Genomic DNA, 21,628 nt, shown 5'->3' with positions numbered 1-21,628 from the left:
GATTTTAAGAATTTTCAAATCCATTTTTTAAAAGACAATTATTTTAATGGATATGTAAATTATCTTAGTAACCTCTACCTAGAAAAGTCAATATTCTAGAGACCACATTGGAAAATAGCAGGTCCACACTCACGGGCTTTGATATTAACAAAGTTAAAGTCTGGGTGTTGCACCTGTTACAAGTCTACACATACAGATAGCAGTTGGGACTGGCAACAGAGAATTTCTTCCCTGGCTATTTCCACTTGAATTGTTTCACGAGAAAACGTTCTGCTTAGAGTATTGATATTAAAGTGGATATGCTACACATTTTTTTTTCCACATCATACTAGTAATGTGCCGAGGTCATAACAAGGTTTCAGGAAGACACAAGTCACACAATGGCGTGAACACCCTATCATCACACTCAGGAACAACAAAATGATCAGTGATATGCTAAATATTTAGTCTCTAGATTTTCTAAATTTGACACCTGCACAATCACTAGAAAGCTGAATTCCAAGCCTCTGCAGAGCTGGTTTTACCCAGCTCTTCCCGAAGGCTTAAGTGGGCCTTAGGTCTTTACCCAGGTCTGCAGTAGCACTTGGGCAGAGGCAGACTGACCATGAACTTGACGAAGTTCAACCTGCAGGGCCCCTCACTTGCACAGGCCTCTTCTGGGAGGGCCCCGAATCCTGGCTTCATAAAGTGGATAATTTTGGTAAAATTTGCAAATATAAGATATTTTACTCTACACCCTGTTAGGAACACTGTCTGGGACCATCTGCTTTCTCCTCTGACATGCTTCCCTTCTTGTTGTCTGATGGTTATTCGTATGGCTCCAAGAATGTTAGGTATCTCAGAGGAATTTGTGTTGGCCATACATTTATTTTGGATTTACATTATGTGATGGCAGTGACGTTAGTGGAAAATTAGGCTATTCTTAGTCATCCAGGCTCAGACTGTGCCAGCTCCCCCGGGGTCCTGCTACAAAGCTGCAGGGCCTGAGGTCATAACGTGACCAGCATTGGAAGAACAAGAGTCAGGAAAGAAACAAGGTTGGAAGTGTATAGAGGCATATAGCTAGTTTTTCAAATACACTTCCAATTACCATAGAGGTAAAACTGTTAAGAGGATTCTGCTCTCATCAGTGCTAAGTGAAGAAAGAACTTTCTGCCTGTCAACAACAGACTGAACAACGCAGTATAAGCAATTTAAAGAACCACCATACTTTCTTTTTTTCTACTTTTTCTGGAAATAGAGGGAAACAGATTTATCAGGATTCCTGACTTGGTAGGACATAAACCTGTACCATTCCTATATACAGTGAGTCTGTGTGTGAAGTGCGTATTTTATACATCCAAATGTTTCCGATTTTATCTTTGTGTATCTGACACCTTTTCTATTGCTGAAATAGCAGGCAGATCATACCCAAAGTAGCAAATCCTGAAGAGGAAAAGAGAAATTTCTTAGATTTTTTTCAATAATCCAATAAAAGAAGAGGCACACATCATGCAATTACACTGGGAATATATTAAAGTTTCTGCTCTTTTGGTTTAACAAATTTACTGACATTATCAAAAATAATAAAACTCATATGCCACCATAACCAAAATATCAAAGCATACTGGCTGATGTATGTTGTCAGTCAAAGGATTTTTTTAAAATTAGTTCTCCCAAGGGGCGCCTGGGTGGCTCCGTCGGTTAAGCGTCTGCCTTCGGCTCAGGTCATGATCCCAAGGTCCTGGGATCACGTCCCACATCGGGCTCCCTGCTCCATAGGAAGCCTGCTTCTCCCTCTCCCACTCCCCGTTTGTGTTCTCTCTCTCGCTGTGTCTCTGTCTGTCAAATAAGTAAGTAAAATCTTAAAAATAAATAAAATAAAATTAGTTTTCCCAAGAAAATGTGAAATATAAATTCTCTGAAAATCTTATAGTTCATACACGGAAGAAATGGAGAGATTTCCCCAAATGTGGCAATAATCGTAAAAATTTATGTAATGTTATAGACAACTTATAAAGCTCAAATAAACTTCTTAAAACTACCTGTAATAATAAATTCTAATCAACCACGCTATTTCCTCTATAATAAAATTGTTGCCTCAAAAGAGGTTTTATTCCTAGAGTATCCAGCCAACAAATGCAGAAAAAAAATTATCTTTTTAAAGATTTTATTTATTTATTTGAGGGAGAAAGAGAGAGACAGTGAGCGAGGGAGCACAACCCAGGGGGAAGGGCAGAGAGAGGGAGCAACAGACTCCCCGTGAGCAGGGAGCCTGATGTGGGGCTTGATCCCAGGACTTTGGAGATCATGACCTGAGCCGAAGCCAGAGGCTCAACTGACTAAGCCACGCAGGAATCCCCGGAAAAAAACAAAATTATTGAGTTACGGCAGGCTGTTAATTGTTTCTTAACTTTTAATAGTATTAATCTCTTGTGATTTACTTCACGCTAAAGAAATATTATCTTTTCTTCCTAATTTTGTATTTGTAATTTTCCATCCTGTTTCTTAAATGGGAGTCTCTAAGATAATGTTAAGTTTCTGGCCTCATAAAACCTGGATCAGTTGTGTGTTTCAATGTGTTTTTCTGCCACTGTAGAAAATGACCACATAATTTATTTTCCAAACAAGGACACTTTTGAGAGTGTTTTATATAAATAATTTTTATATAAATAAATAAATATTTATATAAATAATTACAGATTTTAAACTGGAAAAGCCCCTAACAAACCAGAAGTAGGTCATCCTACTTAAATAAAGACAGGATAAATTTCTGATGGATGGCACAGAGAGGGAAACATTGGTCTCTTCTGGGAAACTGGTATGATTCTTTGTTATTTATTTATTACAGCTATATCTCGTTATGTTTTTTTTTCTTTCTTTGATTTCCAGGAAACTTAGGCAGAAACTTTGTGCTCAGTAACTGTAGATTTCCTTAGTTTAGGATTTTCTGGATGATACCTTAGCCTAATTTATTCCTCGTGCCTTACAATATAATTCTCTCCTTCCCTTTCCTAGCTTTTATTAAATAGTTACACACCTTTAAAAAATATTTTCTATTAAATACTGCCTCAAAGTATTTTTGGAAGTTAGTATTATATAAAGAAAATAGTTAATAATGACAAGGCTTTAGAATCGTTTAGAATTGTAGCAATAGCTACCATTTATTAAAGAGTGATTCTGGTCCAGTTCTTTTATGTAAATTAATTTTCTTTTGTTTTTTCCTTTGTGCCAATAATTTCTAGGTCTCATTAAATTCTACTATCAATCATTCATCAAATACGGCATACATTTTGATAAGGACCACTTTCTCAGAACATGAATTGTCAGCTTCATAATTATGAATCAGATTCTTTCTACTGTTGAATGGGGGGAATTTTCCATACATACACACACACACACACACACACACACACACCTATACATATATACATAGATTCTGTTTTACATATGCATATATACTCTCATATATGTACACTGTTGTATGTGTATGTGTGTGGCCTTGTTAAGTGTTTCCTCCCTGAAGACACACCATGCAGTCCTGACAAAGCGATGCTGCTGTGGCAATTGAATTCAATTATCTGCTTGACATCTTGACTTTGATAAAGTCAGTGTAATTTTCACTGCTGAATAAAAAGACTGCATTCAGTCCTGGCCATTCTGTGAGGCTCCCATTAAGTCAATGGAACCCTGTAGCCACGAAGAACAGTGGGGAGTCTCAGCAGCACGGCTAGCTGAGCAGCTCTGAATGATTTCCCCAACTAGGCAGGTACCTACCTACTCCTTAGTAACCGAAGCTGCTATCTTCAGTGAAACCTATCAACTTCTTTGATAGTGCCCCTTATGTTTTCCAGATGGTGATCTTAATAGGGACTTAGAAATGATCTCAGTGAGGCAAGCCAAGCCACCAAGGACACCTGTGAGCACTGTATTTCCAGCTTCGCATCTGGGGGAAACCTGTAGTCTGTGAAGACCACGTGGGTATGGGCACATGTGCTGTGTGCTGGGGTGGAGTGGAGGAGGAAGCAGGTGCTGTTTCAGAATGTCAATCACACTGTCCAGTCCCTTCGTCTCTGGGAACAACGAGAACGCTGAGATTCAAGTGCATTCTGATAACCTTGATAGAGCATGTAATGACGAGGCAGAAGATACAGTGAAAGAGAAAACAGACTCTCAGTTGATGGGACTCTTCCAGCAGGTGCACAGCCGGCCTGCTTTTGCTTCCCTTCACATCAGATCAAGGTTACACACTGATGGACACTTCTTGAGACCAGGTGACTTGTTTTCTCTCACTATTCCTATTCAAGGTAAGAAAAAACAACCCAAAGATAAGAGGACTGAAATGAATGGGAAGGAAACACTGAGAAAGCATTAATATTCCTGTCCCTCTTTTAGCCTATTTAGTCCATTAACCATGATTAAAACAGAGCTTCTGTGAATACTTTGCTATTCGTCATTTTAAAAGTTATTTTTCCAGGATTTAATTTTAAGACAGTGAATGAACGTCATGAAAGCAAACAAAATTTCTTTGCCAAAAAAAAAAAGAAGGCAAAAAACCCCCAAATAGTTAAAACAAAACACAGCAAAAATATACTGGTAAAAATATACTGGTACAATCAAGGAAAATGATTGAAGGGCAGGAAAATAACCAAAGTTTCAAAATATTGATATGCCTTAGCTTGGGACAGTCCAAGCAGCTCCAAATCTTGCTCAGTTTGCACTGGGAAGAGGGATGGGATTAGATCAGACAACAATGTTCCAAAAAGCATCAATAATAATTCCTCTCAGGAGAATCACATAAAGAGAAGCATGAGCTAGGGATTCTGGAAGAGGAGGTGGACACTTGCACAAAAGTAGAAGACCCTGCCTGTCTTCTTCTGAGCCCCTCTAAAGGACACTGAAAATCCCTGGATCTCACCATTGTGGTGATTCCCTAAGAGGCATCAAACTGTCAAGGGAAAGGGAAACACTCTCAAAAACATTCAGAGCTTATTATTTCCAAGAACACACTGAAATTTAATCAAACAGAAGATGAAAGATGAAATATAGAAGGAAGAATCTGAGACTGAATGGGAGGCAGCCATTGCTCAATGGAGATCCTCAGCTTTAATTTCCCAACATCCCCCCCAACCCACCCCCTGCCTCACAACCGGATTTTCAATACAAATGCTAAAACACCTATCATATGTGTATTTCTCTCTTCTTTTATGAGAAAGTGGAAATGACTGCAAAGATGAGAGAACATTTGAACTGGTCATAGAGCATGGCTAAGCTTCTCCAAATCGAGTTAGAAGAGTTATCCGAAGTCAGGGTTCATTCTGATGCTGCACCGGGATGCCTTCTAGACAAGGGGAAGGAAGAAAGGTTCAGGATAGTTAACAAAGCTTGAATGCCAATGAACCCTCTGGTTTTGCAGCGTCCTTCACCCCCCGTGCACACGCTGCAGAAAGTCTGTCCCCAGGATGGATCTCAGAGAGAAGACAGATTTCAGATGAGGAAGAAATCAAGTAGAACTCACTGTAATGTTTCAGGGCAAATAGAGGGTCTAGAAAGAGCTGCCAAGGTATCAAATCATACAAGAACAAGGTAAAAAAAAAAAAAAGTGGCATTTAGACAAAGTTACTGCAGCAAAAAGAGAAAATGAATAAAAGGAACACAGCATGTAATGAACAGAGGATGGCTTTATGCTGAAAGAAAACATAAGCCAAGAACTTAGAAAAACCCAAAAACCTTACCAGTCCACAGCATTCCCTGCTAAGACACCAGTTCTGAAAATACTGGGTTTGTACCTTTAGAGAGATCACTGAAATGCTCTTTGAAACCAGAATTGTTATTGAGACAAACAACAACAACAAATCTGTATTAAAGGATAAAATACTACTGACAGATGTATAGTAAAAATTAACAAGTTTGCTAGATAATTTCTAACATTTAAGCTGTTATTCATTCTTAGGCCAGAAATAACAGCTTGTTTCTCATGTTACCTTTGACCTAAGAAGGCCATGATTAAGGAAACATTATAGCTATCTATAACTTTCAAGTTAAAGACATCAGTTTCAAAGATTGACAAAGTTATGGGGCACGGGAGTTGTGTGGTCGGTTGGGCAAAGGCCTCGGTTTTGGCTCAGGTCATGATCACAGGTTTGTGGGACTGAGCCCCATGTCAGGCTCCATGCTCAGTGGGGAGTCGGCTTGCTACTCTCTCTGCCCCTCCCTCCTGCTCTCTGTCTCTCTAAAATAAATAAATAAATATTTTTAAAAAAAGATGGACACAATTATTTTTCTCACATTGTCTTTCTCAAGAAAATGAGATTTAAGAATAGAATGAGTTTATAAATGTTGCTTTTGTAGATGTGCAACTGACATATATATAATATATAAGCTTTCCATTAATTTCTGCTCATCCTTCACCTTTTCTGATACAGTAGTAACACACAGTCATAGGAGTGGGAGGAAGTCAGGTCACAGAGTCCAGATCAGAATTGTCATTAACTGACTGCCATCTTGAGAAAAGCAATTGGGCTTTCACTTTCCTCTCTTATAAAAATACAGACGTTTGGCCTATAAGCTCTCTTTAAAGAAAAGAATAAAAATTCCTTACTTCTTGTTTTCTAACTCTTGGATCTTCTGGAAAAACAAAAGGTCAATGGTCCAAAATTGCCTAGGGAACATTTCCATTAGCGGGAACTGCACGAGACCTGGCATGCAGTTCAGACTGGATTTAATCCCAATCCTGCCACTTATACACGTTATGAATCAGGAATGCTGGCAACTCTCTAAGCCTCTCTTTCCTCCTGGGCAAAATTAGGCAGGCCAATAAGGAATTTTTTCTTTTTCTTCTCTTCCTCTCCTTCCTTCTCCCCCCTCTCTCTCCTCCTCCCCCCACTCTTCATTCTTTTAAGCTCTAACAGACTTTTTTTTTTTTTTTTTTTAGGAACTCACAAACTTATAAAACTTCTTCCCCTGAAAATGCACACAAGCACAAGGTTCTGCACATCCTGTCAGTGGGTCTCTTCAGGGAGAAGTCCATCAACCCCATATTAGGAATTCCACGGCGTGGATTACCAGTTAGGTCACTGCTGGTACAAACATGGTGGATACGCACTTCCCTACTCTAAAGCAACTGGTGCGATTTCCTTTTGTGACGTCAGCAGAGCCTCTCAAAACATTAATAATTGAACTCTGTCTATGTTTATTTCCTTGCATATGAATTTTACTGGAGAGTTGGTTAGATGGTTCCCATATTCACAAGGATCCATTTATTTAAAGATTTCGGGATACGCAAGGAGAGACAGTAGAATGCAATAAAATCCTTGGCTTATGAATCTATAGACCTGAGTTCTACTCTTTGATCTCAAATGTTCTCCATCACTTTGAGTAAGTCACTTTGCAGCTCCTTTCATAATAATGATGGGGAAATTTGTCTCCATGAATTCTAAAGTGATTTCCTACTCTATATTTTTATTATGAGTGAATAGAGGACCCATAAAGACTGCTGTGTTTATTTATGTGGATATGATACCATTTGGAGTTTTATCCAGTGGTTTACAGTGAGCCCAATTTGTGCCTATTCCCAGATGTGTTTGGCTGTGTGCACTCAGGCCTGTTTGCGTAACCAGAGTCAGGTTCACACGAGCTGCTGCTCCAGCCTCCTCGGTGCCCGGATCAGCTGGGGCAACCCCTCAACCAGCTCCATCCAGACCAGTGTGGCTTGCCAGGCATGCACCCCATGTAGTGAGGCTAGCCTTGTTTCCTGACAACTATGGATGCCTCAGCCCTCCCAGAAATGAAGGCCAAGATTGCGCACAGCTTCGACTACAATGTCAATGGAACTATGAAGAGTTTGCTCCTACTCACAAATTCCAGATCCAGAGGAGGCATCGTTCTGTGGGAAGAGGGATCTGGCTTTTTCAGTGACTGCTAGGTGGGAGTATATTAAGTAGTCTGGAATTACAGAGAAATTCATGCCCCTGGGACTTACTTTGAAGAGCAAGAAACAGGAGATTAGAAGTGTCAAGAAGATAAATTCCTAGTTCTTCCTCCTCTCTCATGGCATCTCCGGCAACATCCAGAGTAACCAAGAAATCAGTTGTATTTTCTTGTGAAGCTATCCTCAGTGACTTTCATTGGTTCCCACTCTGTGGTCCTTTCCCCCTCACTCTTGCTGCCTGGTATTGTACCACCCAATAAAGTGTAGCATGTGAGCTTCACCTGGAGTTCTGTTTTCCAATTTATGCAAGGCTCACATAGATGGTAATGCCTAGGACCTTCCCAGGCATTTGCTTCTCATCTACAGAAAATGTTGGGGAAAAAAAATGATAGCAGGGAAAGTTGAGAAAACTCAACAATATGGCCTCACTTCAGACGTGAACCTGATACAAATGCCATCAATAGCGAAGGAATTTACAAATGGTTTCAAATGTCCATAAGGTCACTTTTCTCTTTACATTAATCTGACCCTGGTATTCTTAATTTCTTCAGAATTTATTTTTTGTTATTTATCTGGGAGGAGGCTGATTTTATAAAGACCATGGAGAAAATGCAGGAGAAATAGAGAAGTAAAAGAAGGATGTCCTCTAAGAAATGGGAAAAACAAAATCACTGGATGACAGGAAGATACTAATCCTACATGCAAGAATGCCTAATGTCTACAGAAGCCCAAATTTAATATTTGGCCTCTCTGACCATTGAAAATACTTGTAGCTCTGCTCTGAAGAAGGCCATTCCACCAGCTGCTTTAGCAAAGCAGGAGAAGGACAGTGCCTGCACCCAGAAGAGCTGCAAGACAAACTGCTTGACTAAGTAGTGAATAGCCCTGCTGAGAAACTGCCTTTCAAATGACCAGTGATCCACTCTCTACTTCTTATGGCTAACTGGGTGCTGAATCAACACCAACCTACAGAGAGAGAGAGAGAGAGAGAGAGAGAGAGAGAGAGAGAGAGAATAGTCCCTTCTCTTGTCTCTCCTTTCCCTTGGACTAAAAGCATTGACCAGAGATCCATACAATCTCAGAGAGAGGGAATCGGAATCATTAGTATCAAACACCTTAGGCCTGCTTTCCTGAACTGGGAGCCCGCACAGTAAAAATCACTAAAATGAGGATAGCATTCTAGAGTTAGAAACCAAGAGACTATTCCAAGGGACATGAGCAAATGTGCCCCCGTAAACTAGATTTATTTTTTAAAAATAGCAGAAAACTTAAAAAAAAACTTAATCTCAACAATATTTGGGAACACATTATTATAGATAAATTGTTTAGATGAAATAGGAAAAGTGCTTTAGGTTTAGAAACCAATTGCAGAATGTAAAATATTTTTTAGGTGTATTATTGTAACTGAGTAGGATAATGTAGTTACTCTTAGGAGGAGAATGTTAACATTTCCTGGGTTGAAGTGTCACATCTAAATGGCTAAACAAAATGTAAAAGGATAAAAGTGAAGAGTGATCATGAAAGTGACAGAAACAGCAATCTGGCCCAAATATAATCAAATATAAATTTATCCTTTCACCTACTCCTTATGTTTAAAAATATTCCAATTAAAAGACAAAAAAAAAAGGAAAATTACATCCATAAAGGCAGCTGAAGTTAAAAATGCATTCATAATAAATAAATTAACCAGTGAACTGTACATTTTCATGGAATAAATATCCTATACAGTATATTTTTATTCTACAGTTAGCATCGTGATCCTAAATAGCCTTAGAAAGTGAGTGAAAGAAAAGCAACCACTTTGGGGACTCACTCTAAAAAGAACAGCTATTTCCACTGTTAAACAAATGGACTTTAAACTATAGAGATTCTAATCTCAGCATATGTCTTCTAAACCCACCAACTATGTGCCTATATGTAGAGTTAAAACATAGTTTGTTTGGCATAGAAAACCCAGCAATGAACCCACAAGTTAAATGGTCAATTAATCTTTGACAAAGTAGCAAAGAATATCCAATAGGACAAAAGATGGTCTCTTCAACAAATGGTGCTGGGAAAACTGCACAGCTACTTGCAAAAAAATGAAAGTGGATCATTTTCTTACACCATACACAAAAATAAACTCAAATAGATCAAAGACCTAAATGGGACCTGAAACCATAAAAATCCTAGAAGAGAGTACAGGCAGTAATTTCCCTGACATATGCCATAGTCTCTTCCTTCTAGGTATGTCTCCTAAGGCAAGAGAAGCAAAAGTAAAAATAAACTATTGGGACTATATCAAAACAAAAAGCTTCTGCGCAGTGAAGGAAACAATCAACAAAACTAAAAGGCAACCAATGGAATGGGCAAAAATATTTGCAAAATATCAAAATATATAAAGAACTTATCAAACTCAACACCGAAAAACCAAATAATCCAGTTAAGAAATGGGCAGAAGACATGAACAGACATTTCTCCAAAGAAGACATTCAGATGGCCAATAGACACATGAAAAGATGCTCAACATCTCTCATCATCAAGAAAATACAAATCAAAACTACAATGAGATATTACCTCACACCTGTCAGAATGGCGAAAATCAAAAACACAAGAAACAACAGGTTTTGGCAGGGATGCGGAGAAAGGGAAATCCTCTTGTACTAGTGACAGGAATGCAAGCTGGTGCAGCCACTCTGGAACATAGCCTGGAGGGTCCTCAGAAAGTTAAAAATAGAACTACCCTTTGATCCAGCAATTGCACTGTTCGGTATTTACCCAAGGAATACAAAAACACTAATTCAAAGAGATACTTGCACCCCAATGTTTAGAGTAGCATTATCTACAGTAGCCTAATTATGGCAGCCGCTGAAGTGTCCGACTGATGAATGGATGAAGAAGATGGGTTGTGTGTGTGTGCATGTATGTATGTATGTGTGTGTGTGTGTGTATACATACATACATATATATATGATGGAGCTATAAAAACAATAAAATTTTTCCATCTGCAACAACATGGATGGAGCTAGAGAGTATAACGCTAACTGAAATAAGTCAGTCAGAGAAAGACAAATACCATACAATTTTACTCATATGTGAAATTTAAGGAAAAAAACAAACAAAAACAAAGGGAAAAGAGAGCGCGCGCGAGAGAGGTAAACCTAGGAAGAGACTCTGAACTCTAGAGAACAAACTGGTGGTTACCAGAGGGGCTGGGGGGAGGGGGATGGGTGAAATAGGAGATGGGAATTAAGGAGGTGATGAGCACTGGGTGTTATAAGTAAATGGTGAGTAAGTAAATTCTACTCCTAAAATTCATATTGCACTCTCTGTTAACTAACTGGAATTTAAATAAAAACTTAAAGTTTGTTTGAATATAAGGTTGATGTGTCTTTGAACTGCAACCATCAAATATCATTATTATTATCATCATCATCATCATTACTATTTTGGATTGTGAGCCTAACGAACTCCTAACTGAAACAAAAATGCTTTATGCTGCTGCTACGGTATGTGAAGTACTGCTTTTTCCTCTTGCAGAATATGGGGTATATAATTCCCAGCTACAGTGGAATACTTCAAATGTGAAATAATTTGTTTGACGATATTCATGACACTACAAAAACAATCCTACTCGAACCCCTCTCTACTTCAGCTTGTTATTCCCTTGATAGAAATCAAAATGATGGGCGCCTGGGTGGCTCAGTTGGTTGAGCAGCTGCCTTCGGCTCAGCTCATGATCCTGGAGTGCCAGGATCGAGTTCCGGGATCGAGTCCCGCGTCGGGCTCCCTGCTCGGCGAGGAGCCTGCTTCTCCCTCTGGCCCTCACCCCTCTCATGTACTCTCTCTCTCATTCTCGCTCTCTCAAATAAATAAATAAATCTTAAAAAAAAAAGAAATCAAAATGATGATTTCTCTCGTGAGATGCAAATAATACAGGAAGGGATAACAAATTTTATTTAACTTCTTTTATACTACAATGTGAATTCATTGATCCGATCCTTTCTCAAAGCAGATCTTTGATAAGAGAGCAAACATAAGTCAAACATAACAAAATTTCCAAAGAAAAAATAATTTTTCTCTAATTAAAAAAACTGTTTTAGATTGCATTAAGTGTACCTTCATGAGAAGCATTACAGAGAATAATTACATTAAAATTTATCACTTAACATTTCTAGTTTTAAAAAATAAAACATACCTTTTCTGTATAATTAAATCCATTTTAATTGTGAAATGCTTTAAACACATTTAAAAATCAAAGACTAATACCACATTTAGTTAATATGAATGTTTCAACATATTTGTTTCAGATCTTCTAATTAAAAAACTCATTATGTAGTTATAACTACATTTACACCTCTACTGATGCAATTTTACCCCCTCCCCCTCCCTTCCCTTCTCAGAGCTAAAAACTGCTCAGGCTGATGATTCCTCTTTCCATCCATGTTTTGATATATTCTCTACACCTATGTATTTACATCAATGTATGATATTGATTTGATCTTTTTAGCATTTACCATAACAGGTGGCTTGCTTTTTTTCCCCACTCAACACTGCTTCTGAGATGCATCTATGTGTATTCATGTGGCTCTACTTCATTAATTTTGCCTACTAAATAGGTTTCCATTGCCTGAATCTACCTTAGATTTTGAATCCGTCCTCTGTTTATAATCAGTGAAGCTAATTTCAATATTTTGCTGTTATACAGAAATCTTCAGTAAACATCCTGGTACACATCCCTCATGCATTAGGGGTTAGATTTCCTCTAGTCTACAGAGATGAATCTATCTAGAGGCAGACATTATGGGTTGCAGATTATGTGTGTGTGCGTATCTTTGATTTTACTAAATATTCCCACTTTTGTGATGCCAAGTAGTACCAATTTACACTACCATCAGAAATATATGATGAGTCCCACATCCTCAAAAACACTTAGGATTGTCGCATTTCAAAATGTGTAACAATAAGATACACTAAGAATGATATGACAATGACAATGGCATCTTATCAATTTTTACATTTGCAGCTCCTTTTTTGCAAATGAGGATATTTCCATATATTTATTAGCTTTTATCTGTTCCCATCCTTTGATAATTTTACCCATTAGATTGTCTTTCTTAGGGATAGGTACCATTTATTTGTATATTCTAGATACTGGTCCTTTGTCAGGTATTGAGTTACAAGGAACCGCTGGTTTAATTTGTCATTTAACTTTGTTTTATGCTATCTTTTGTGTGTAAAAATTTATGAATTTTATTATCAAATTTATCAATTTTTTCCTTTTGTCCTTCGTAAGAAATCCTTACAAATTCCTAAGGTTATAAACGTATGTTCCTTCATTTTCTTCTAAGGGCTTAATAATTTTACTTGGCACACTTAGCTCTTTGATCGATTTCAGATTCTTTTTTTAAAAGATTTTATTTACTTATCGAGAGAGAGAGCACAAGCAGGGGGAACGGCAGAGGGAGAGGGAGAAGCAGGCTCCCCACTGAGCAGGGAGCTGGACTTGGGGCTTGGGGCTCAATCCCAGGACCCTGGGATCATGACCTGAGTGGAAGGCAGATGCATAACTGACTGAGCCACCCAGGTCCCCTTGGATTTTTTTTTTCTTTTAAAGATTTATTTATCTATTTTAGACAGAGAGAAAGAGACAGAGAGATAAAGAGGGCACATACCTGAGTGCAAGTGAGAGGAGGGGCAGAGGGAAAAGGAGAGAGAGAATCTCAAGCAGACACTATGCTAAGCACGGAGCCCGACCCGGGGCTCCATCCCACTACCCTGAGATCATGACCTGAGTGAAACCAAGAGTTGGACGCTTAACGGACTGAGCCACCCATGTGCCCCAGATTCACTCTTCCTATATGAGTGCACCAGAAACCCAGTATTTTCCCCCTATGAACAACTACTTATCCCATAAGCACTCACTGAATAGGTCATACGTTTTCCTCCAGGTACTGCTTTTGTCCTATATAATCCCCCACGGTGACTGGGACTCTCTGTGTGTCCTCTTCTGCCTATTGGCCTAACTAAGGTCTTTTCCATAACTTGTAACAAGCTTTTAATTACTATAGTTCCATAATAAATACCCCATCTTTATTCTTCTGTAAAGTTACCTTAGCTGTTCTTCGTCACTTAATCCTGCGTGAGAATTTAGAATAAGCTTGTCGAACTTTAGATTCAACTTAGGAGTGGTCCAATTTTGACCAAGAAGTGCACAGAATAATAAACCACAAGTGGTTAATAACATTTTAAAAGTTATTCTAAAAGATATTCAAACCAAGGTTTGAGAAATCTTGATCTTCACTGGCAGTGTAAGAACATCCTTGAACCTGACATCTTTGCTGCATGTAGGGGATTTGGTCTCAGAACATCAGGACATTTCTTGTTTCATTCACAGTCTCATCGCAGAAAAAGATTTTATTTCTAGTAAACAAACCTCTTCAGACCTATGCCACAGTGATACCCTTGGTTTTAATCTTCAATTACATGTGTTTACAATATTTTCCTGCTGAGAAAATGTGTGTCCAATTACCAAGCTGTATGTTTTATACATAAAGTAGTAAATCCTTTTTTCAAAGCAAAGTAATGAAACACCATGTTCATTTAAAACCTAATCTAGTACAAAAGCCAAACATTGTATACAATGGTTGTATACAGTTTTGTTCAACACGAGTTTTTCTATTAAATTTTGTTTCTATTTTTTTTAACCCTTATAAGTTGATATTTGTTAATTCATTCCAGGAACGATCATTTCTGTAAGTCAAATCAAACATACTTTTCACACAAGATTTTTGGTTTGGCATGTCACAGCCACTTCAAGACCTTACTCTGAAAAACATATCAAAAGCATCATTATCCCAGAACCATTAGGTTAATGCCTAATAGCAGTGATGGGGAATCTAATTCTGGATTTTCTTTAACAGAAAATTTAAGTTTTGAGATAGCAATGAGATAAGTAAGAGGAAGGTTTTGCTGACTTGCGTGTCACTGTATATTTGCCTTTGCAAAATACAGGTACTTGTAGTGTGGGTGGTTTTCTGGACAGATACAGAGGACTCATTTAGGAGACTGTTTCAGCAGCAAGTGCTGCCAGTTTTATCTCAGATCCTCCAAGAGAGAGCTTCTGCAAAATGAAGAAAATCTATATACAAAACATGAGAGTATATCAAAATTAATTAATTAAGCATACCACGGACATAGCCTCCAGATAGGAACTTTAGAGAAAACTGATTTCATAAGACAAACATCCCTGACAAATGGATCATATAGGTTCTGCTTACATAATTCCTATGATGAAATACTGACTTAAGTATAATTAAACACTAACTGAATGGTTTCTAGGTATTAGGTACTCTAATAAAACCACAACTATAAATACAAATGGTGTGTGTGTGTGTGTGTGTGTGTGTGTGTGTGTGTGTGTTTGGGTGTGTATTAGTATTACATCTTGTTTCAGAAAGCATTTGTACCATCATGCATATAAGAATTTATAAAACACACCAAATACCACAGTAAATTAAAAAACAGGCAAATAAAGAGGCAAAGTGAGAAAATTAAGTTTAACGATGAATAAGGCTAATATGAATGAAAAGTTATGCCCTAAAGTCCTCTTCACTTCCGTAGGCAGGTCACTAAATGGCAACAAGTCAAACATATCCATTTGCATTTTTTAAATTTTTTTTATTGTTATGTTAATCACCATATATTACATCATTAGTTTTTGATGTAGTGTTCCAAGATTCATTTTTGTGCATAACAACCAGTGCTCCACGCAGAACGTGCCCTCTTTAATACCCATCACCAGGCTAACCCATCCCCCTACCCTCCTCCCCTCTAGAACCCTCAGTTTGTTTCTCAGAGTCCATCATCTCTCATGGTTCGTCTCCTCCTCTGACTTACTCCCCTTCATTCTTCCCCTCCTGCTATCTTCTTCTTTTTCTTTTTTCTTAACATATCTTGCATTATTTGTTTCAGAAGTACAGATCTGTGATTCAACAGTCTTGCACAATTCACAGCGCTCACCATAGCACATACCCTCCCCAATGTCTATCACCCAGCCACCCCATCCCTCCCACCACCCACCACTCCAGCAACACTCAGTTTGTTTCCTGAGATTAAGAATTCCTCATATCAGTGAGGTCATACGATACATGTCTTTCTCTGATTGACTTATTTCACTCAGCATAACACCCTCCAGTTCCATCCACGTTGTTCCAATGGCAAGATCTCATTCCTTTTGATGGCTGCATAATATTCCATTGTGTATATATACCACCGCTTCTTTATCCATTCATCTGTCGATGGACATCTTGGCTCTTTCCACAGTTTGGCTATTGTGGACATTGCTGCTATAAACATTGGGGTGCACGTACCCCTTCAGATCCCTACATTTGTATCTTTGGGGTAAATACCCAGTAGTGCAATTGCTGGATCGTATGGTAGCTCTATTTTCAACTGTTTGAGGAACCTCCATACTGTTTTCCAGAGAGGCTGCACCAGCTTGCATTCCCACCAACAGTGTAGGAGGGTTCCCCTTTCTCTGCATCCCCGCCAACATCTGTCATTTCCTGACTTCTTAATTTTAGCCATTCTGACTGGTGTGAGGTGGTATCTCATTGAGGTTTTGATTTGGATTTCCCTGATGCCGAGCGATGTTGAGCACTTTTTCATGTGTCTGTTGGCCATTTGGATGTCTTCTTTGGAAAAATGTCTGTTCCTGTCTTCTGCCCATTTCTTGATTGGATTATTTGTTCTTTGGGTGTTGAGTTTGATAAGTTCTTTATAGATATCGGATACTAGCCCTTTATCTGATGTCATTTGCAAATATTTTCTCCCATTCCGTTGGTCGTCTTTTGGTTTTGTGGACTGTTTCTTTTGCTGTGCAAAAGATTTTTATCTTCATGAAATCCCAATCGTTCATTTTTACCCTGGCTTCCCTTGCCTTTGGCGATGTTTCTAGGAAGAAGTTGCTGCGGCTGAGGTCGAAGAGGTTGCTGCCTGTGTTCTCCTTTAGGATTTTGATGGACTCCTGTCTCACGTTTAGGTCTTTCAACCATTCGGAGTCTATTTTTGTGTGTGGTGTAAGGAAATGGTCCAGTTTCATTCTTGCATGTGGCTGTCCAATTTTTCCAACACCATTTGTTGAAGAGACTGTCTTTTTGCCATTGGACATTCTTTGTCAAAGATGAGTTGACCATAGAGTTGAGGGTCCATTTCTGGGCTCTCGATTCTGTTCCATTGATCTATGTGTCTGTTTTTGTGCCAGTACCATACTGTCTTGATGATGACAGCTTTGTAATAGAGCTGGAAGTCTGGAATTGTGATGCCACCAGCTTTGCTTTTCTTTTTCAATATTCCCCTGGATATTTGGGGTCTCTTCTGGTTCCATACAAATTTTAGGATTATTTGTTCCATTTCTTTGAAAAAAGTGGAAGGTATTTTGATGGGGATTGCATTGAATGTGTAGATTGCTCTAGGTAGCACTGACATCTTCACAATGTTGGTTCTTCTAATCCATGAGCATGGAACATTTTTCCATTTCTTTGTGTCTTCTTCAATTTCTTTCATGAGTATTTTATAGTTTTCTGAGTGCAGATCCTTTGCCTCTTTGGTTAAATTTATTCCTAGGTATCTTATGGTTTTGGGTGCAATTGTAAATGGGATCGACTCCTTGATTTGTCTCTCTTCTGTCTTGTTGTTGGTGTATAGGAATGCCACTGATTTCTGTGCATTGATTCTATATCCTGCTACTTTACTGAATTCCTGTATGAGTTCTAGCAGTTTTGGGGTGCAGTCTTTTGGGTTTTCCACATACAGTATCATATCATCTGCAAAGAGTGAGAGTTTGATTTCCTCTTTGCCGATTTGGATGCCTTTGATTTCTTTTTGTTGTCTGATTTCTGTGGCTAGGACTTCTAATACTATGTTGAATAGCAGTGGTGAGAGTGGACATCACTGCCGCGTTCCTGACCTTAGGGGAAAGCTCTCAGTTTTTCCCCATTGAGAATGATATTCGCTGTAGGTTTTTCATAGATGGCTTTTATGATATTGAGGTATGTACCCTCTATCCCTATACTCTGAAGAGTTTTGATCAAGAAAGGATGCTGTACTTTGTCAAATGCTTTTTCTGCATCTATTGAGAGGATCATATGATTCTTGTTCTTTCTTTTGTTAATGTATTGTATCACATTGATTGATTTGCGGATGTTGAACCAGCCTTGCAGCCCAGGAATAAATCCCACTTGGTCATGGTGAATAATCCTTTTAATGTACTGTTGGATCCTATTGGCTAGTATTTTGGTGAGAATTTTTGCATCCATGTTCATCAAGGATATTGGTCTGTAATTCTCCTTTTTGATGGGGTCTTTGTCTGGTTTTGGGATCAAGGTAATGCTGCCCTCATAAAATGAGTTTGGAAGTTTTCCTTCCATTTCTATTTTTTGGAACAGTTTCAGGAGAATAAGTATTAATTCTTCTTTAAATGTCGGATAGAATTCCCCTGGGAAGCCATCTGGCCCTGGGCTTTTGTTTCTTGGGAGATTTTTGATGACTGCTTCAATTTCCTTAGTGGCTATAGGTCTGTTCAGGTTTTCTATTTCTTCCTGGTTCAATTTTGGTAGTTGATACATCTCTAGGAATGCACCCATTTCTTCCAGGTTATCTAATTTGCTGGCATAGAGTTGCTCATAATATGTTCTTATAATTGTTTGTATTTCCTTGGTGTTGGTTGTGATCTCTCCTCTTTCGTTCATGATTTTCTTGATTTGGATCATTTCTCTTTTCTTTTTGATAAGTCTGGCCAGGGGTTTATCAATCTTGTTAATTCTTTCAAAGAACCAGCTCCTAGTTTTGTTGATCTGTTCTACTGTTCTTTTGGTTTCTAGTTCATTGATTTCTGCTCCGATCTTTATTATTTCTCTTCTCCTGCTGGGTTTAGGCTTTATTTGCTGTTCTTTCTCCAGCTCCTTTAGGTGTAGAGTTAGGTTGTGTATTTGAGACCTTTCTTGTTTCTTGAGAAAGGCTTGTATTGTTATATACTTTCCTCTCAGGACTGCCTTTGCTGGATCCCAAAGATTTTGAACAGTTGTGTCTTCATTTTCATTGGTTTCCATGAAATTTTTTAATTCTTCTTTAATTTCCTGGTTGAGCCATTCATTCTTGAGTAGGATGCTCTTTAGCCTCCATGTATTTGAGTTCTTTCTGACTTTCCTCTTGTGATTGAGTTCTAGTATCAAAGCATTGTGGTCTAAAATATGCAGGGAATGATCCCAATCTTTTGGTACCGGTTGAGGTCTGATTTGTGACCTAGGATGTGATCAATTCTGGAGAATGTTCCATGGGCGCTAGAGAAGAATGTGTATTCCGTTGCTTTGGGATGGAATGTTCTGAGTATATCTGTGAAGTCCATTTGGTCCAGTGTGTCACTTAAAGTCTTTATTTCCTTGTTGATGTTTTGCTTAGATGATATGTCCATTTCAGTCAGGGGGGTGTTAAAGTCCCCACTATTATTGTATTGTTGTCAATGTGTTTCTTTGCTTTTGTTATTAATTGCCTTATATAATTGGCTGCTCCCATGTTAGGGGCATAGATATTTACAATTGTTAGATCTTCTTGTTGGATAGACCCTTTAAGTAGGATATAGTGTCCTTCTTCATCTCTTATTACAGTCTTTGTTTTAAAATCTAATTTGTCTGATATAAGGATGGCCACCCCAGCTTTCTTTTGGTGTCCATTAGCATGGTAAATGGTTTTCCACCCCTCACTTTCAATCTGGGGGTGTCTTTGGGTCTAAAATGAGTCTCTTGCAGACAGCATATGGATGGGTCTTGTTTTTTAATCCAATCTGATAGCCTGTGTCTTTTGATTGGGGCATTCAGCCCATTTACATTCAGAGTAACTATTGAAAGATATGAATTTAGTGCCATTGTATTGCCTGTAAGGTGACTGTTACTGTATATTGTCTGTGTTCCTTTCTGATCTTTGCTGCTTTTAGGCTCTCTCTTTGCTTAGAGGACCCCTTTCAATATTTCTTGGAGGGCTGGTTTCGTGTTTGCAAATTCCTTTAGTTTTTGTTTGTCCTGGAAGCTTTTTCTCTCTCCTTCTATTTTCAATGACAGCCTAGCTGGATATAGTATTCTTGGCTGCATATTTTTCTCGTTTAGTGCTCTGAAGATATCATGCCAGTCCTTTCTGGCCTGCCAGGTCTCTGTGGATAGGTCTGTTGCCAATCTAATGTTTCTACCATTGTAGGTTACATATCTCTTCTCCCGAGCTGCTTTCAGGATTTTCTCTTTGTCTCTGAGACTCGTAAGTTTTACTATTAGATGTCGGGGTGTTGACCTATTTTTATTGATTTTGAGAGGGGTTCTCTGTGCCTCCTGGATTTTGATGCCTGTTTCCTTCCTCACATTAGGGAAGTTCTCTGCTATTATTTGCTCCAATATACCTTCTGCCCCTCTCTCTCTTTCTTCTTCTTCTGGGATCCCAATTATTCTAATGTTGTTTTGTCTTATCATATCGCTTATCCTTCGAATTCTGCCCTCGTGATCCTGTACTTGTTTCTCTCTCTTTTTCTCAGCCTCTTTATTTTCCATCATTTAGTCTTCTATATTGCTGATTCTCTCTTCTGCCTCATTTATCGTAGCAGTTAGTGCCCCCATTTTTGATTGCACCTCATCAATAGCCTTTTTGATTTCGACTTGGTTAGATTTTAGTTCTTTTATTTCTCCAGAAAGGTTTCTCTAATAACTTCCACGCTTTTTTCAAGCCCAGCTAGTATCTTTAAAGTCATGATTCTGAACTCTAGGTCCGACATCGTACTAATGTCCGTATTGAGTAGGTCCCTGGCTGATGGTACTACCTCTTGTTCTTTTTGCTGAGGTGATTTTTTTCGTCTTGTCATTTTCTCCAGAGGAGAATAGATGAATGAGAGAACAAAATGCTACCAGGTTAACAACGTCCCCAGCAAATAGACTGCCTACAAATCAGGGAAGACCTGAAACCAGGGGAAAAGAAAGGGAAGGAAAGAAAAAAGAAAGAGAAAAAAAAAAGATAAAAACAAAAACAGAACAATACAAAAAAAGCAGAATATGATCAAATATGATCAGGCTAGTGAATAGATCAGTGCCACACAGTAGATTTTGGGCGTATTTTGTTCTGTTAGAAAAAAGTGCCTCCTAAAATTTTATAGGAAGAAAGATATATATGTACAAAATAAGGGTCGATACAATGAAGGGATGGAAGATGACTGTAAAGATGAAAATTATAAAAGATTTTATAAAAGGAATTGATAAGATAAGTTGTTTGAAAAAAGAAAGAAGATTTAAAAAAAAGAAAAAAGGGAGAGAATGTGATCAGGCAGGAGAGTAGAACAAAGCCATACACTAGTGATTTAGGGTATATTTTGATCTGTTAGAAGAAACTGTGTCTCAAAATTTTAAAGAGAGAACAACTTATATATATATGCCAAAAATAAGGGTAACTACTATGAAGGGATAAAATATGACTCTAAAAATGAAAAATAAAAAATGTTTTTTTTTAAAAAAGGGATTGACAAGATGTTGGTTGAAAAAGGGAAAAAGAAAAATTAAAAAAAAAACAGTTAAAAAATTAACTTTGAAAAACTAATGAACCATGGTAAAAAAAAAAGCCATGAATTCTATGTGCAATATTCCCGTAGCGCTGGAGTTCTCCCGTTCTCCTTGATCGGTAAACTTGGTCTTGGCTTGCTGGCTGTTCGTG

At 38.2% G+C, this 21,628-nt stretch overlaps 1 non-coding gene across 1 annotated transcript; it reads right to left on the bottom strand.

The window, feature by feature from the left end:
• Positions 1-321: 321 nt before the first annotated feature.
• Positions 322-425, bottom strand: LOC112815212 (small nucleolar RNA U13). The gene has a single exon (XR_003205950.1). It is a non-coding gene; the product is annotated as a small nucleolar RNA U13 (small nucleolar RNA).
• Between the last annotated feature and the right edge of the window lie 21,203 nt (positions 426-21,628).

This window comes from Callorhinus ursinus, unplaced genomic scaffold (assembly GCF_003265705.2).
Source record: "Callorhinus ursinus isolate GAN/ISIS: 27379988/994484 unplaced genomic scaffold, GSC_fseal_2.0 scaffold30, whole genome shotgun sequence".
In the NCBI taxonomy this organism is placed as follows: domain Eukaryota; kingdom Metazoa; phylum Chordata; class Mammalia; order Carnivora; family Otariidae; genus Callorhinus; species Callorhinus ursinus.
The sequence above is the reverse complement of the archived record's forward strand: the minus strand, read 5'-3'. Positions and strand labels throughout refer to the sequence as shown.